The sequence below is a fragment of the Plecotus auritus genome (assembly GCF_963455305.1).
Source record: "Plecotus auritus genome assembly, chromosome: 5".
Classification (NCBI taxonomy): domain Eukaryota; kingdom Metazoa; phylum Chordata; class Mammalia; order Chiroptera; family Vespertilionidae; genus Plecotus; species Plecotus auritus.
The window spans coordinates 51,968,076-51,981,032 of NC_137776.1; the positions used below are offsets into that span (position 1 = coordinate 51,968,076).

The following is a 12,957-nucleotide window of genomic DNA, read 5'->3' on the forward strand; positions in this document are numbered from 1 at the left end:
AATTCTGCATGAGCAATAGAGTTAACCGGATGTGTGGACCCTGTTATTGAGACGGCTCTCTCCTTCTCCTACTAACACCACCTTGAATACCTACTACAGCTTGAAGAAAGAGACATACATGTACTGCAGTGATGACACGATGTTGATGAACACTTTCCAGGCATGAATCACCTTTTGACATAGCCCTTCCTGTACTTGGGCTACATTGATATGCTATTCACATCTTCAACGAAACAGTATTTTTATTTTTCTTAAGTATGGCACTAAATATATTTTTGGTGTTAAATTTTCATTTCAAATGTCTCAAGGGACATGGTTATAGAGTAGAAAGCAAATGTATTTGGAGTTGTCAGTGTGGGATTTGAAATCAGTTGGCTGTGGTTCAAATCCTAGCACTTCTACCCACTAGCTCTGTAAGTTGGACAAATAACTTTACTTATGCTAGCCTTTGGTCCCACATCAATAAAATGGAAGTAATAATATTACCTACTTCAGAAAGTTGCTGTAAATGAAATGTATATGAACGTTTCTTCTTCTACTCCTTCTTCTTCCTCTTCATCACCATCATCAAAAATCTTGCTTCATAAATAAATCTACCATTTACTAAGTGGCCATTGGCAAGTTACTTAACCATCATATGCCTCCATTTTCTTACTTTTTAAAAGTTATAGTTGTAAATACTTCCTAGGAAAATTGTAAAATTAAATAAAGTAATATATCTAAAGCACTTTGGACAGAATAGAAGCTCAGTGAATCATCATACATTATTTCTTTCCCTCCTGTCCTCAACCCTTTTTTTTCATCCTTTCACACACACACACACACACACACACACACACACACACACACACACACACATAATCTGCAGGAGATATGTGTGTATTTTTTTTCACAACTAGCTTTGAGTCAGTAAAAATATTTCTCAAATATTATGCTACATATTATCAAATATAAATAGTTCCTGCTAAGAGGCAAAGGTAGAAACAGATTGAAATTCATATCTCATTGCTCTTGCTCTGTGCTTGGACAATTGAGATGTTTAGCTGTATTTTGGGGCAAGAGGTCTCTAGATAGTCTACTGGAATTTCATCTTCCAAATACTGGAGTTAGCAGAGGCCAAGGAAATATATTAAAAAGGCATGGCTCCCAGAATTTATTGGCAAGTCCAAAGTAATAAAAACGCAAAATTTGATATAACCCGGGGCTCTTCATACTATCATTTTTCACCTTTGCCACATCCTCTCTCGCTGACCTAAGCTATTTCTCAGTGTGGTTTTGGAAATTGGAAGAGGGTGTTTAATGCCTTGCTTGAGCATGCTTTCACTGGACTCAGGATGATTTATATTTCAGATTGTATTCCTTTCTCTAGAGGTAGTTGGAATATTGTTGGAATGATTTTTTTTAAAAAAAATAAAACCATGTGCAAACTCAGTTACTTGAAGAAAGAGTGAGAAGGTGATGGCAGCATAAGCAGAAAGGGAAGAGATAAAATCCTGAACATATAAAAAACGAGAAGGGGCAGAAATATGGCAATTATTAATGAGATAGTTGAAAATCAAGCGAAGAAAAATGGATGAGAAAACAAATATACTAGTAAAAGAGAAAAATTGTAAGAATCAAAGATGCAGAAACAACAAGATAAAAAGAAGTAAACTGACTTTGAGTACATCTTTCTGTCTCCTCCTTACATTATCTGCTTGATTTCATAGAAAAGAGTTTCAGGAATAGTATTTGAAGGAAATTTTAGAAGATAATCTTTCATAATTTATTTTCAGTTCTCTACGATCCACATTTGAGTACTTTTAAAAGAGTGACCATTGTGGCTGTTGGGACGGCCTGCACAACCTCTAATGCCCTCAGGAACAAATGGATCACGCTGCTGGTTTCCTGGCCAAGGACTCACATGATGCATGGGACTCTCACTCACATCATTGGCTTTTTTGCTGATGTCTGAGTAATCTCTAAAGTTTGCCACGCATTCAGGACAGAAACCGAAAAGTTGCTATTGCCTCAGAGCAATAATGGCCTGGAAATTGCTTTAACTTGATGTTACAGCAGCAGCCACAATCAAACAAACTTGTAAACTGGTAGAAAATGAAATCAAAGACCACTGCTATTTTTTTTTTTCTTTATATCCTGGCTTGGATGAATAATGACTGGACCAATACATGTTTACTTCCTGACTGATTGGCTCTAGAATATATCACTGGGGAATTTATGCTGCAAAACATTCCCTGGACTTGTGTTTCTGAATCTTGGCAGCAACCAATAATTTTTATAGACCCATAAATATGACTCTCAGATGTCAATAAATCAATGAGGCTAATGTCCTGCCTGTGCACAAGGGGTGGGTGACATATTGCTTAAGGACTTGAACAGCCTGGGTTCTTCTGACTCACTCTATGACCTTGAACTTACATTGCCTGCTCCTTAACTTTCCTGGCCTTGCAAGCTTGGCAATATTAAATAGGTTAAAACAGGAAATGGCAAAATGCCTGGTGCTCTCAAGTGAAGTTAGTCTAACAACATAACCATGTCAATGGCCTTTGCCTAGCACACTGGGGAAGGGACTAGGATGACAAGATTTCATGGATCCTATCAATCACCATAAAATCTCTCCTCAAGACCATCAGCCTTGTTTGTGGAAACCTGAGCCAGAGATTAATGGCCCTGAAGAATGTTAAGTTCAATAGTAGAATGATGGTCTTAAGTCCTCACATTGACTTCAATGGCAATCAGCTCTACACTCTTGGCAAGTCATTTGAAATCTCTCTGTGCCTCTACTGCTAATCTTTAAAATGGAGACAGCATGCCTTACAGGACTCTAGTGGCAGTCCAACTGTATTCAGTTAAAATGGCTTTCAAATGTTAGGAGCTACCCAAGCAAATGAGGCACCAAGAGGTAGGCTACTACAGTGGTTAAGAGCACACTGAAGCCAACTGCCTGGATGAGAAGCATCAAGGGTGTCATCCACGTAAGTGACTGTGTAGGTGCCCATAGACTCTCCTCATGTGCCTGCCTCCGGAGATCCTGCTGATGAGAAAGTCAGGTTCTCTTCTCACCTCCACCCAACAACTCTCCTGCAAGTGCTCTCACAGGCATCACTAATCAACCTCCTCATGGTCAGATCCAGCAGACCCTTTTCAGTCCAGCTCTACACTTACCGCCCATCAGATTTCCCTTTGCCTTAGTCTCTTCAGGTATAAAATGGGAATAAAAAATGTTTCTAATAATGGTGGGTACATACTATTATACATCTCTGCAAACCCTTATCATGTGCAACATCAAGTGTGAGCCCTAATGGAAACTATGGACTTGGGGTGATAATGATGTGGCAATGCAGGGTCAAATGAACCACTCACTGGTGGGGAATGGCAATAATGGTGGAGGCTATGTGTGTGTGTGTGGGCAATAGGTATATGGGAAAATCTCTATACACTCTGCTAGCTTTTGCTGTAAATCTAAAACTCTCCTAAAAAATAAAGCCTATTAAAAAAAGAAAACCCTATCTATCCCTTAGGGTGTTATGAGAATTAAAAAAATGTAATGTATCTAAAGAGCTTACACCATCCCAAATACGGTAAACACTCCAAAAATGGTGGCTGTTATTACAGCATAATTTTAAGGAATTTCCCAGAGAATATTCTTTGCTTCCTCTTTTTTTCTTTATTATCTTCATTATAGGACCAGGACAAATTATTGTTACGTCAACAGAGTGCCAAAACTATATGTGTAAGAGCAATACCTTCCTTTAAGGACACTTTATTTGCTTATATACAGCAAATAACCAATTCAATGGGTTCATTTTCCTCCCTTTTCTATCTCTTTTCCCTTCTCTATTCAGTTATGGGTTTCCCACCAAATGGACCATTGCTTTTGTCCTATGTAGACACAGTAGGGACTTACAGTGGAAGCAGCTTTCTGCTGAAGTTACAGCCACACTATGTGATTCAGCCATTTCCATCCCACTAGCTTATTTCTAGGTGAAGTTAAATCCTGGACAATGGTAGATCTTACCGTGTGGTGGCTTTACTGCTGCGGGAAGGCTCACCAGGACTTAATGCTGGCCATCTGCTGAAAGTTTAAAGCTGTAATTGTCTGCAGTGAGTGCTGTGAATCCAAATAGATTCAACTTCTAATTACGTCAGCACTACTCACAACTCTTACTGTTTTTCTTTTTAATGTGGTGCCCCCAAATGAGGAGATTTGACAGCAAGTTCTACCACAATATTTCGCAATATCAATAAAGCTTATTCACATGTCCAATTTACAATTTTATTGCCTCTTAATGTATTCTACGCTTGGCTACGGCGACTGTGTGGACTGAGTTTACAGAAATATTTGATCATAAAACGTCTGTTCCAATTAGAAGCATTTTGCATTTGTTTTGTCCCAATGGCATCAGGTTTGACACTGAACTTAGAGTGTTTTGTTCTTGGCCATATTCATATAGGAAGCATTATAAAAGTTGCAATGCTGTGCATACAACACTGCCCTTCAAGCAAGTACAGCAAGGCTTAACAAAAGAGTTTCAGCAAATCATTCAAGGTCAAAAGTAAAGCACACATTTCTCAAGTAAGTTCTAAAGACTGAAAGGACCAACATTTTGCCACCCTGAAGTTCTTGGGATATTGATTTTAAGCTATTAAGAAACATAAGACTCAGAATAAACCTTTCCTGCCCCAGAGATTCAGACAGAGACACCTGCTTCAGGAAGGAGATCTTAGGATGCTGCCTTAGCCAAATTTTGAATTAAGTGAGGGGGCTTCAGGCTAGATACCCCCTGGTCCATTGTTTCTGAGTTGCTAACAAGGATTTTCCTGCCATGTATGTTCCCCTCTTCCTCACTACCTATAAATTACCCATTCTCACTTCTGAAATCTAATACCCCCATCCTTTCTCCATTGTCCAAAACATCTTTTATACCCAATGTTGCCTCATTTTCCTTGAAATTTTCATGCCTATGTAAATTCCCCACGCATTACACTTTGATTTCTCCTGTTAACCTGTCTCTGTTAATTGGATAATTAGCCTAGCCAGAAGAACTTAGTGGGAGGAAAAGTATTAATTTTTTTTTAGCCCCCACTGGATTGAGGAATGGGGAAAATGGAATCTTGGGAAAAGACAATTGGTGGCCAGGGCAAAGGGGTCTAGAAACAAATGCACTTACAAGTAGAGAGCCATCAGCACCATTATTCTGACTCTGAGGCATTAGCCCATGAGGCGGTCTATAAGCAGAAAAGAAAGTGAAACAGCAAAAAAGAGGGGGCCTCGAGATGGAAGTGTTTGATTTGAAATCATATTGTGTAAATGGGTGACGCCTGTAGTGAAACAGACTGGTTTCCTTTAGGCACAAGAGAGGGTGACCTCAAATAGCCCTAGAAAACAGCCCAGTGAACCCTGGCATTTTGAAGGAGACAGAATGGTAGTGATGTTACAAAACAAAAGATGTTGGAGCTATAAACTCATGTGAAACAACAGCAACACCAGGCTAAAGGTGAGCAATTCTGACCACACAGCGAGAGGATTGTTTAAATCCAAGAAAGAGGGAAATTGCCTGGTTAGCCTTGGAAGGTGGCGATCTTGGGGGTATGAGAGATGGAACTTTTAAAAAGGGAATGTGCAGAGAAATACAGTGACACAGAGCAGGCGTTCAATATGTATTTGAGAAATAAGGAAATAAGTGAAGCATCAGTAGAACAACAGTGGCTAACATTTATTGACTACTGATTAGGTGCCAATTTTTGCTAACTTACTTAATCATTTTACAGATGGAAAAACTGAGCTTCAGAAAGATTAAATATTTGCCCAATTTAATGCAGCTAGTCACCAGTGCGGCTGAAATTCTAACCTAATTGCTTACAGAACCAGACATCTTAATCCCCATGGCTCAGTGGTTAAGGTTGTGCTCACTGGAGCCATTTTTTTCTAGAGTTCAAGCCCCCACCTCACCACTTACTAGCTTGAGTGACTTACATAATCTCTTACAACTCTGTTTTCCTCCTCTTCAAAATGGTGATGATACTAGTTGCTATCAAATGTTTAGGTGCCTCTTAAATGCATATGTTGAAGCCCTAATCCCCAATACGATGGTATTTGGAGATGGAGCCTTTGGGAGGTAATTAGGTTTACATGAGGTCATTGGGGTGGGGCTTGATGATAGGATTGGTGCCCTTATAAGAAGAGGAAGGGACCTTCTCTCTTCCTGTCATAATACAGTGAGAAGGCAGCTATCTGAGCTAAGAAGAGGGCTCTGACTAAACACCCAATCATACTGGCACCCTGATCTCAGACTTCCAGCTCTAGAACTGTGATAAAGAAATTGTTTCCAGCCATCCTGTCTATAGTATGCTGCTATAGCAGCCTGAGTTGACTAAGACCCTAGTTTTTTCATTGTTATGAGGATTCATTGAGATAGTATTTAGAAAACAGTGAGTATAGAGTATGGTGCATTGCAAGTACATAATAAATGTTAGCTATTAACATCCGTAAAAGCACCAGCTACTGCTTTTGTGTGTGTTGCTTTTAGGCTAACGGGAACAAAATAACACATTTCTGACAAAACTTAAGAGTTGGATCATGTTTTTAGAAACAGATTTATTCTCTCACCTATTCAATAATAACACTTATATTTGCTACTCATTATTGCTTGTGTGGAAACACATGGGTGGTGGTAGAGAGGCAGAGAGGTGTGGTGTGAAGGACAGACTAGCTTCAATTTCAGCTCCATTAGCAACTGTGTAGCCTGTGATAAACCAGTTATGTCTTCAAACCTCGGTCTATGCTTTGGAGAAAGAGTTCTGAATAATACCCCATATATCAGAAGATGATGGGTTTGAAAGTATTTTGTAAACTGTAAAGCACTGTACAAATATTAGTTTCTATGTTAACACAGTGAGAGATTTGGAAGAGGCAAGAAAACAATACATTGCTAGTGAAGTTTAAAGAGCTCTCTAATTTGGACTTGAGAACCATTAAGAACTGAGACATACTGTACTAAATCTAGTTTAAAACAAACAAAAAAAATGTTGAAATGTGACTCAACCTAGAAAAAAATGTAACTTGGTTTACATGGAGAAAGGACTCTGAAATAGATTTAGAGAAACCTAGAGAGCAACATTGTGGATGAGCAGTGGTTATAGTAAGTCAGAAAATAGATTTGAGCTTTTACAATGTCAAGCAGCATTTAAAAGGGCAGTCCTATTCTACACTTTTATCAAGAACAATGGGCTCCTTTTTTCCTGGGACAATGCTGGCCCAGTACCCTACTGGGCACTACAGGTCAGCTATAAGGCTAGTGTGTGGATGCCTCATTCACAGGCAGCAGGCACACATGCACCCATGCAGGCAGGCACGGATCCTGGGATTCTGTCTGTGAAGGAGAAATGGGTCTAATTGGAGGAAGAAGAGGTAGGGAGGGTTTGGCCACCACCTGCTGCTCTGCAGGCCAGTGGCATGCCCTTAGCTCTTTTCATGCTTTTCCGGAAGGGATTTTTTCCCACTTCACCTCTGTGCATGATTCTCTTGGATCTGTTTGTATCTGACGCGAGGCTAAGTGAATAGAAAGAGAGTTGGAAAGAGGAGACCACTGAAAATACATCACACAAGATGGAGGGACATGGCGATTGATAAAAATAAAGCCTAACAAATGGTAAGGCAACATGTTGAAGCATAAACCCAGACTTCATTTATTAAAAATGTAAAGAAAAGCCTTAAGTAATAGGGAGAGGGAGAAATACAGGGAGCACACAATTTTTACTCTCAGCAGAAGGTTCCTCAGCTGTCTCTGGTGAGGTGTGTCTCAATACACAATCCCAGGCTTTCATCTTCCTCTTACACCTATAAATATAATCACTGAGCAGGTGCTCCATTTTTACACAGGGCTTCCATTTTTACACAGCTCTCCCCCAGTTCCCTGGCATCACCCTTGTGTTCACTATTTGCACCTGCAGTGTACAGTAGAGAAGGGGTAGTGGTGTTAAGAGTATGCAGGCAATACCCTAGGGCAGTGGTCGGCAAACTCATTAATCAACAGAGCCAAATCTCAACAGTACAACGATTGAAATTTCTTTTGAGAGCCTAAAACCGACTTCTGCGCATGGGCCATGAAGTTTCAATCGCACTGTACGTGTGCGCCAGCAAGTGATATTTTGTGGAAGAGCCACACTCAAGGGGCCAAAGAGCCGCATGTGGCTTGTGAGCCACAGTTTGCCGACCACTGCCCTAGGGTATATTGAGAAGTAGGCAAAGTTTGCTTTCTAACCTCCTCCATTATTCTTGTTAGCACCTGTCACCCACCACTTGCCCATTCAACAAGCTCATCTTCTACTGATTCTCACATGACCCTCTGAGTGGGCAAGACTGACTTCCACTGACATTCCCTCATGATCTAGGCCTTTCCCTTTAATCTCTTCTCTTCCATAGACTCCCCACTCTGAAGCCCCCTTCCTCTGGTCTTTCTAGAGCATTAAAACTAATCTAAGAGGCCCAGCCAGTGTGGCTCAGTGGGTGAGCATCGACCTATGAACCAGGAGGTCACATTTTGATTCCTGGTTAGGGAACATGGCTGGGTTGTAGACTTGATCCCCAGTAGGGGGCATGCAGGAGACAGCCAATCAATGATTCGCTCTCATCATTGGTATTACTACTTATCTCTCCCTTCCTCTTTGAAATCAACTATATGTATATATTAAAAAAACAAACAACTGATCTAACGGGCTCTTCCTTTCTGTCTGGCTGCAGCTATCAGGTAAGCCAAGATGGGCCCCTACAAGTACATCCAGGAGCTATGGAGGAAGGACCAGTTGGATGTAAACCACTTCCTTCTCAGGGTGCACTGCTGGCAGTACCGCCAGCTCTCTGTGCTCCACAGGGCCCCCTCCCCATCCAGCTCCATAAAGCACACAAGCTGGGATACAAGGCCAAGGGAGGTTATGTCATATATAGGATTCATGTGTATTGTGGTGGCTGCAAAAACCCTGTTCCATAGGTGTGACCTATGGCAAGCCTGTCCACCACGGTGTGAACCAGCTAGAGTTTCCTCCAAGCCTTCAGTCTGTTGCTGAGGTGGGAGCTGGATGCCATTGTAGTACTCTGAGGGTCCTGGATTCTTATTGGCTTGATGAAGATTCCACACCAAATTCTCTGAGGTTATCCTCATTGATCCATCCCATAGGCTATCAGAAGGAATTCTGATGCCCAGTGGGTCACCAAACCAGTCCACAAGCACAGGGAAATGCAAGGGCTGTCATCTGTAGGCCACAAGCCCCATGGTCTTGGAGAGGGCCACACTATTGGTGGTCCTCGCCGTGCAGCGTGGAGAAGTCACAATACTCTCCAACTCCACTGTTACACTAATATAAGTAATGTTTGTAAAATTCTCACCCAATAAACAATTTTGGACAGTTCAAAACCCCTAATCTAACAATCACAGAGATAAGGTGCTAATGATTGATAATGACTTAACGGGCTAGCTAGTCAATTTATCCAAACAAAGAATACACAGGCATGTTAAAATAAGGGTGAAAATTTAAGAAATTGAGATAAAAAAAAAGAATCTCCCAGCATTTTAATTTGTATATTAACTAGGTTATTTTAATTCCCATTAAGATACTTTCTAGAATAAATTTTAAATATCTGAACTCTGTTTCATCATCTGGATATTTATTGAAAACCTCAAATAGAGAAAAATTGGAAAAAAACACACTACCTGCTTAATAAGAAGACTGTTGTATTCAACCATACAATAAAGTAATATGCAGACATTAAAAATAATACCCCAAAACATATTTAATTACATAGAAATACTGCATCATCTTAGTCTAAGATAACATGGTTTGCTTTTCAGAAAATTTGAAGTATCTAACAACCAATCTCAAAACAATTCAATAGTTACTAAGCAGGTGAGCAATTATGACCCAAGATGTTGCCTGCATGTGCAAATGTAGATGGATATAAAGAGAAAGTTTTCAGTTTATCTGTGTTACCTCCGTTTAGTTATTTGTAGTGATATGTTGAACTTTACTGGTATACTTCTAATTGTCATTTTAGTTGCCATTTCAATTGTCTTAAAATGCACTTTGATACAGCTCTGACGTGAAAAAAACTGTGCATCAAGATTGTGTCTGTCGTGTGCCAGATAATACAAAAAGGCCCGGGGTAGGGGACAGGGACGGGCTAGAAGAGGTCAATGGGGGAAAAAAAGGACATATGTACCACCCTCAACAATAAAGATTAAAAAAAAATAAAGACACTAGAAATAGCCAAATCTCCAGGATTTTCAAAGCCAGAAGAAGCTGCTGTGGCTGACTCACACATCATAAAGGACCCTCACTATGGCACCAACATGCTAAAAGCTTTTGGCAAACTTTCAAAAGAAGCTGCTTAACTTTCATCTATTTATAATGCAATCAAGCAGAAAACAAAATTGAGTCTAGCAAAAAAGAAAAAGAAAAAGCCTATGAGGAGTTTAAGACCCCTTGATTTGCTTCCAAATTTTAATATCAACCCTGAAAGTGGAAAGATGTCTGGATAAAGATCCTGTGTTGTCACTGGGAAGCAACATAGAACTGTTGGTGGCCAGTATGACTACAAATGACTTAGATCATAATTTTTTTATTTTTCCTCCTTTTGAAATAGGAATATCTATAACTGCTATCCGATGCCTACCATTGTATTGTGGAAGCTGATAACTTGTTTTCTGGTTTCTCAAGTCCATAGATGGAGAGGAATTTTGCCTCCAGATGGGACATGCCCAGTCCTCACACATACTGATTTATATGATGGGACTCTTTTTGTAATGTACATTTTTATTGATTTCACAGAGGAAGGAGAAGGAGAGAGAGATAGAAACATCAATGATGAGAGACAAACATTGATCAGTTGTTTCCTACATGCTCCACACTGGGGATCCATCCTCAACCCCAGCATATGCCCTGACCAGGAATTGAACTGTGACCTCTTGGTTCATAGGTCGGTGCTCAACCACTGAACCGTGCCAGCTGGGTTATGATGGGACTTTTGAGCCAAAAATATTCAGAGGAGATTTGGGGCTTGAGTTGGTTCTGGAATGGGTAGAAATTTGAGTAGAGACTGGGATGGGATGTATTTTTACATGTGGGATGGATGTGAATCTTTGGGGACCAAAGGGTAGACTTTGGTAGACTTAAACAAAAATGCCATCTCACCAAAGCTACATTTTCTTTCTAGTTCTTAGAACCTGTTAATATTCCCTTATATGGCAAAAGAGTGATTATTACCTTATATGGCAAACAATGTGATTAAGTTAAGGATCTTGTGATAGGCATTTAGTCTGGGTTATCTGAGTGAGCCCTATATCCATTCACAAGTATACTTATAAGAGAGAGACAGAGGGAATTTTGAGCCACGCACACACTTATATAGTGGAGATGGCATTATGAAGACGAAGGCAGAGATTAAAGTTATGAGGCCACCTCTAGCCAGCACAAGCTACCAGAGGCAAGAAACGGATTCTGCCCGAAAACTCAGGAGAAAGTTTGTTCTTGCCAAAACCTTGATTTCAGACTTGTGGCCTGCAGATCCGTTAGGTAAAAAATTTCTGTTGTTTCAAACTATCACGTTTGTTTTACCAGCCCCAGGAAACTAATGCAAAAGACAGGGGAATATAATAGTACAGTATGGCATTATCATGAATTACTAAGTAAAGAAGGTTAAAAACACACTGTACTATAATGCTATTTTAATTTAAAAATATCAGGGAATGAATGAATGAATGAATGAATGAATGAATGAATGAATACATCTAGAAGACAATATATATCTCAGTCTGCTTGGACTGCTATACCAAAATACCATAGTCTGGGTGGCTTAAACGGAAATTTTTTTCTTACAGTTCTGGAGGACAGAAGTCAGAGATCAGGGTGCCAGTGTGGTTGGGTTCTGCTGAGAGCTCTCTTCCTGGCTTGTTGTCTCCCTACTGTGTCTTCACCAGGTGAAGATAAAGAGTTCAGATCTCTCTTCTTATAAAGTCACTAATCCCATTATGAGGGCCCCACCCTTAAGCCTTCATCTAAACCTAATTACCTCCCAATGGCCCAAACTTCTAATACTATCACACTGGGTTAGAGTCTCAACATATAAATTTTTGGGGATACATTTAGTCATAACATCATAAAATGTTACATTTCTGGAAACTGAGAGTTTAGGTAATATTTAGTCATACCCTTTCATATGTATATATGGCATATAAATATTTAACCCACGATATGAAAATAACTCTTGCCCTTGAATTTGACTCAGTCAGGGTGAGGAATACAATTATCTCTAGCAAAGAACAGAAGTAATTCTCTTATTTTACGGGGAATAAAGGTTATATTCTGAAGGTTTCATTGTCCCTGAAAAGGGGAATCATTTTTTTCTCTGATGAAATCTGGCTTTAGTAGATTTAAAAATATTTCCAGATAACCCAAGAATCATTAATGATAAGAATATAGGATTTTGATAGGAAGGAATTAAAAGGATGGAAGTTGAATAAAGGAGGACACTGAGGAAGAAGGGTAAAGGAGAGGAGTCTGATCTAAATGGCAGGTTATAAGGTCTTTGGTGAATACTTTACCAAAGATGTGGGAGCCATGCCTGGCAGATACCAAACATTCCTGCCCCACCACCATCCAGCAACGCTAGGACACACTCAGAGACTTTAAGAGTGAAGAGAACCTTTGGGTATTGTGGGGTTGTGAGGACAACCTATGACTGCTGTATTTAGCAGTTAAAATAAAGTCCTCAACTTAGGATAAGGGAGGATGGATGCCCCTTTTTACTTTTTCTTTCTTTTTTTTTTAGCATTGATATGTAATAAAGAGTACAAAAAAGAAAAGTCATAAAATGAGGTAAAAGATTCTATAAATCTATCAAAAGCCATGTATTGAATATTTTAAAAGAAGAATGAGAAAAACTCTTCACCAGTAGTGGCATAT

At 39.7% G+C, this 12,957-nt stretch overlaps 1 protein-coding gene and 1 pseudogene across 2 annotated transcripts in view; one reads left to right on the forward strand and one right to left on the reverse strand.

The window, feature by feature from the left end:
* The window catches only part of B3GALT1 (beta-1,3-galactosyltransferase 1), a 547,925-nt gene that overhangs the window by 134,574 nt on the left and 400,394 nt on the right, over positions 1-12,957 (reverse strand). The gene's annotated exons all lie outside the window — the stretch shown is intronic.
* Positions 8,761-9,392, forward strand: LOC308248219 (large ribosomal subunit protein eL15-like; annotated as a pseudogene). The gene has a single exon. The product of its transcript is annotated as a large ribosomal subunit protein eL15-like (transcript).